Here is a 6,370-nt window from a genome sequence, read left to right as displayed (position 1 = left end):
CAATATTAAGAGTTGCTTTAATATTTCCTGTTTTTAAGAGATCTCTGTTGACTTTATTTAACCTTCCCTTAGGCTTACAATCATAACAAATGCTGCTCCCAAAAACAAATAAAATTGACTGTGTTCCATGGGATTTTCAAGGCATTTCTAGCTCCTAAATATACAAATAAGAGTTTTAATAGGCAGCTTTAGAAGAAATATAGGCTATTTCTACATATCACTAATAGTTCATTGATCTGGCTAGCCAATAATTCAACATCATTATGGTCCATGTCATATGCATGTTATAAAATTATAAAATTAGTTAAGTCAGCATGAATTTCACAGAACAATTATACCATAATTTCATGGATCTTTTATGCTCTGTTTATGGAGTTACAACCTTCAAACAGAAAGTTTTGAACTTAATAGGGTAATTTGCACTAGGTATATGAAAACCTAATTGGTTGTACTGTTTGCCAGTCTAGAAATACTACAATGTTGCTGATCACGAATCTTTCCAGCAGTCTAACTCTAGTAGAAACATATTTCTGGTTTTGGAAGTAATTCAGGAAACTTCAGGAAGTAATTCAAGAAATGAATAAAGTATAGAGATATGAGTCTTCTCTGAAAGCCAAGTCTGCACATAGACAGATTAAACATCTTCTCTAACAAAATAAAATCTTGATAAGATTAAGTTGCACTGCCATATACTAGCATTGCAGCTACATATTATTAAATTCAGTCTTTCCTGAAATGTTACTACTAGGCAGCAATAAAATGTTGGTGTACAGTATTCATCTATAAATTTTTTTTCACATGGCTTTATCAGAGAATTCTTGCATAAAAACGACTCTAAATTACAGTTGATGCCATTCAGCAACAGAAAAGTAAAGGCAAATAAAGGAAATCAGAGACTTTAGTTTTGCTTGTGATTGCTGCAACAAAATAATCCCTGTTCTATCATGTGCAGCGTAAATAAGACTACTTGAGACATAACTAACACTGATTTTCTGTGTTCTGAACTAATATATATATATAGATATAGCAGTATATCGAGAAGGAAATAAAAAAAAAGAAAAAGAAACTCAATATTTGGTCACTCTTTAGTAGTTCTATGAAAGCAGTTGGGTAATTGTACTAAACTTCTTTGTATGCCACTGTAAATTTGGATTATGCCTGACAATTTTTTAAATATAAATTAATCAAACCAGATCCTAGGTTTTGCTCAATATTGCATCACAAGGCAAAATTTCAGATATCCCTAACATACTGGCTGTACACACCATCCTTACTTCTCAGAGAAGTTAAACTTGAGTGCTCACACTGTAGTGTTTTTCTCTGATGTATTTAGACAACCTGTGGTTTTTTCTTAAGCTGTAGTTCAACTGATAACCCTCCTGAGTTTTTTGTTCTCATTTACTGGTCTCCTGCAACATCTGCCAGTGTACTAATAAAGTATCTCTACTGATGCTGAACAACTGTGAATATCAGTGTAAAATATGGTTGCTCCACCCCATCTTTTATTTATCTGCTCTCAGAATTGTTTAAGCGTGAAGGAAGAATAGTCTCTGAAGATTGCTCCTGTTTTTCTATTTCAAAAGACAGGGCTACCGTGCTGGATGCTTCTCATGTACTGGCAAAAAGCTGCATGAAATACATATTCCTTCTCAGTCTGTAGTGCTTCTATCTGGACGACATTCAAATTGGAAGCACAGTTATTCTGAATTATTCCTCTTTGTACTTCAGCTTCAGGGACAGCACAAAACACAGAGCTTAATGTAAAACTCCCAGACCACATGCCTAGAATTATCTGATTGTCTACCCCATCTATAAGTTTGACCTCTGCAGTCAGCCACTACAGCTAATGGAGCTGACTTGCAAAAATCACATGTTCTTTGTATGTCTCATGGGTGAGTCTCATGTGAAAGGGAGTAAATTTCTATGCAGTATTGTTCTTCACACCCTAGGATTCTTTGGTGTGCCATTCTTTTAATGTATCTTTTTCATATTCTTTTAATAATTTTATTGGGATCACATATTGAAAGGTGCAAAGCCGATAAAGAACTTCATTCTGAAATGCACACACAGAGAGCAGTACTGAAAAGGTTAACATTCCCAGTTAAAGCAATTAAATGTTTTATTTATATTTTGGGGATTAAGCAAGCAATTCAGGCATTGTAACAAATCAAGCTGACAAGTCCTATTCACATAAATGACAACGTGCAGACAAAAATTAGATTAATTTCCAAAATAACAATAATTCCTTTACCCAGAATGCCACATTTATGTAAAGTCTTCAGAGCATTGATTCCAATTATTTTCTGCTCTGAAACAAATTATTACAGAACAACCTTTTCTTTATAAAATTACTTTATTTTGGTGACTCATTCCAGCTTTTCATTCTTTGTGTAGATGGACCTTCTTCATTATGTAGACACAGAAGGGATGAAATTGCAAAACAAAAGCAAGACAAAGGGGAAAGAAATAGTTTCCTTGTTAATGTAGACACACATCTATGAAAACTTTACTAAATTAATGTAGCTGCAGGGTTCATAATAACCTGTGTGCACTTAGCCTTGCCAGATGATGCATAGGTTATTTCCCTGGAATTAAGCAGTCATGCGTATTTACCTCACAGTAATATCTTCTGACAAACACATCCATATATATACAAATACACTTACAATCATGCATGAAAAGGTATGAAAATTAATTAAACTGAGTTTTTCAATAAGAAGAAAAAAACTTAAAGAAAATGGTTGTGTGATATAGTAGGTAAACATAGAAATAATCAGGAAAGGGCAAGGCAAGATCCAGCTCTTTCCTCATAAACAACTCTTTAGTGGTTGGTTGATTATTCAGTTTTTAATAGGTTAGGTTGTTGGTACTCTGTTACCAGCTGATGATGATCACACTGATAATTATGAGAGTCAGCTTTGTATCACAGATATTTAATTGCTGCAGAGTTACGTCAGCTTCACTTTTAGATCTGGCTCCTGCTGTCCAAAGCCTTTTAAACATTAGGTTACTACAATGCATAATTTATCACTACAGATTAAAGTTAGTCATGCATAGAAGACAAAAGACCAAGCAGGGTGCTTGTCTAGGGGGATCTATGCTGAATATTCATACTTGCTAGTCATTGTCTCTCTAGTCCTAAATCAGAGATCTGATTATCTAAGAGCTTCTCTGTCACCTACAAGAATACATGCTGCCAGCATGATATGCTTTGTAAGTTCTCTTGGTTCTATATGACTTGATTTTATTCAGGAACAATCCAGGCACAGGGCCAAAGCTATTTGTGTATAAGGATTTTTCAGAGAGAGGTGTGCTATTTTTTAGGAGATAACTGTTAGTGAAAATACTGGTGTTTACGTCATTCACTGGCTGACTGACCTGAGCTGCTTTGTTCATTCTGAATGTTTGGGTTTTTTAAGCTTGCTGGATGTAGAATATCATTGAAAGATTAAGTAGGAGAGCCTAGAGCTTTATATACAACTGGTTTTTTATTACATATATCTAGCTAAATAAAGAACAAAACCTGGAATGAATAGTGGGAGCACCATTTGCCTTTGTCATGTTTCTGCAGTCTATGCTTTTTTCTTTACTTGCTCTCATATAAATTCTTACCAAGTTTGATATGCTTAGCTAAAAGAAAAAAAAAATCCTCCCCATAAGCTATCACATGGAAACAGTGCTCAGATGGTATTATAAATGCTGGACCGTGCTTTGCCCTATGTGTAAGTGTTTTTCATGTTTTTTTCCTAAAAAAACTACTAGAAGACTTTTCTTTTACCTACTTATTTTAACAAATATGTGTCTTCTTCACTATAACAATACAGGAATAGTAATTACCCACTCACTTATTGTGCTAGCCATTCTCTCAGGATAAGGTACATTGAGAAACAGTGTTGTTTCTCCCTCTACTTCCTCTTTCCAGAAACCTCTATGCCCTCTATATGATTAGTTCCTATGTGATAACACTTTTATTTTAGTTAATGTTAGGATATCGTGCATATAGCTTTTGGCATTTCTGTTACTTTTCAGGAACATGGAACCTTTGCTAAATGATTGATAAAACAGGACATCATTCTACATTATCATAACACTGCTTTATCATATCAATGTGAATGTAGGGAGACTGTATAAGCAAGGAAAAGAAAGACTGTACTGGGAAGGCTTTAGTGTAATTTCTAGAGTACCTGACCATATGCCATAGGAAGTGTCCTTCACCCCCATAAAGCCAAAGGGCAAAAGAAGACCACACAGCTGACAACAGTTTAAAAATGTACCTTGCAAAAAATGGCAACTGCAGTTGTTGAGGTACATTACTAAAAGTGACAGATTTTGGATCTGCTCTTTTTTGCAGGTCCCCTGTGAGTCACACTACCATCATTTCTTTATCTGTAGGAGACAAACTCTGTCCCTTCTGTGAATTATGTCAGCAATCTTCCATCAGACACATGCAATATTGCTAGGTGACACCTTGCAGCAGGTGTTCACTTCTTCCATATGGTGCTTCACACATTTACTTGAACTATCATAGCTGAAGCATATTGAATTTGTTCAGCCTACAGAAGTTATCAAGCTAGATGGATGACTTTCTTTTAAGTATGCACATTCATCTTGGCTTGACAAGTGTCCATTTGACACTGAGTGAAAATTCTTTTCCTGAGAAGGCTCCAGAATACTGTATTACCTGTCACCATAATTGTTGTACTGCCAGAACTTTTGTTTGCAGATTCCCACAGGCAAATTACTTTTAGTTTGGTATGTCAAAGTATAAAGTACCTCTTCTGAATTAGATAAGTGAGCACAATTTATGAACAATAGACAAGTCCACGCCTCATTTTAAGCTTTCATTTCATTAATGAGAGTCCTGGGTGTTACTGGGTGCTTCATTCAATAATGGAGTGATGTTATCTAAAATGGCCTCCAATGAAAAGTTGAATTTTTGATTTTTTTAGAACACATTCTATCGACAAGCAAAGTCAATGGTTAGAGAATACTTTGGTTTGGTTTGGTTTGGTTTGGTTTGGTTTGGTTTGGTTTGGTTTGGTTTTCTTGTCCAGCACAATGCTACCTGCAACAGTGAATTTTTAACTATTCATATATTTGCTGAAAAGACCCAGTCATACCATGTGAGTAACAATTGGTATCCCAATTTATTTGAGGCTGCAAATTCCTAGACAGTTTAGTAAGAGTACTTATCGACTTCAATAAAACAGGGAAGGATGACACAGTTCCTGTGAAGTGGGATTCAAAATCAGCAGGCAACACCATCATTTGTAATTTGACTTTGTGAAAGTAAGATATGTTTTTGTTTGTTTGTTTGTTTGTTTTGGTGTGTTTTTAAACCTGATACCATAAGAGCAAAAAAATAATAACAAAAAAAATCTTGGACAATCTATGTTAGGGTGGTACATATGAAAACGCTGGTATACATACAGTAGCAAAGGCATCAATTCCTCATCTATACAGTGCTTAAAATCCTCTGGTCTATTTCCTAATGTTTTTTTGCACTGAACAGATTCCTGGCAGTAGCCCCAAAATTAATTAAACACAGATGCATCTTCTACAAAATCTCTTCCAAAATTATGTTTTTCTAGAGCAGATTTCACTCCAAAAGCTGGTGTTGCTTGATCTACAAAGTGAAGTGAAAACATCCAGAGAAAATAACATTTTGTTTATCAAAACTTAAGTGGGACAGAGGAGGACTCAACTTTTTAGGTCATGAAAACATGAGGGTTATTATTTATGTAATTAATTAGATTTAGGGCAACTGCTCATAAAGCATGTTAGCTCTGGATCCATTGTCTAGTGCCATGTAGGTAGTGAACTTATGATCAGATATTTCTTCTTGTGTTTGCTTTGACTTCAGCAGAAATCAGATTCATAAACAAGACAATCATGCAGTCACTGGATCTTTCACCCAAAGGCACTGCTATTCAAAAAATTAATGTCAGAACTTTTGGCCTGCTTGAAGAGACTGGGGTTTATGTGAATGACTGCAGGCATTTTCCTACCTGATTTTTCCCATTAATTGGCCAGAAGAAGTCTGTGAGCACTGCCTGAAGAGCCCATATACATGCCATTTGTATATTCTGATCCTAGCAAACTGTCATAAAATGTCAGTGTTTGTGTAGGTCTAGATGAAAATTCCACATAACTCATTTTCTTGTCCTTCATACTGAACAGGAGTAAATATTCTTTGCTTCATCATAATTAAGCAAAATTCAGCCACATGGTATCTTTCAGATCTTTCTGCAAGAATTTCCTATCTCTTTTAGATGAACTCCAGCTATTTCACTATTGTTATAAACTTTGTATTACAGTTTATCCCTTGACCACCTGTGAATTTCTTTCTGTCCTGGTACAGAACCTTTTC

Source organism: Cyanistes caeruleus, chromosome 1 (genome assembly GCF_971803275.1).
Source record: "Cyanistes caeruleus chromosome 1, bCyaCae1.hap1.1, whole genome shotgun sequence".
NCBI lineage: Eukaryota > Metazoa > Chordata > Aves > Passeriformes > Paridae > Cyanistes > Cyanistes caeruleus.
This window is presented reverse-complemented; position numbering follows the sequence as displayed.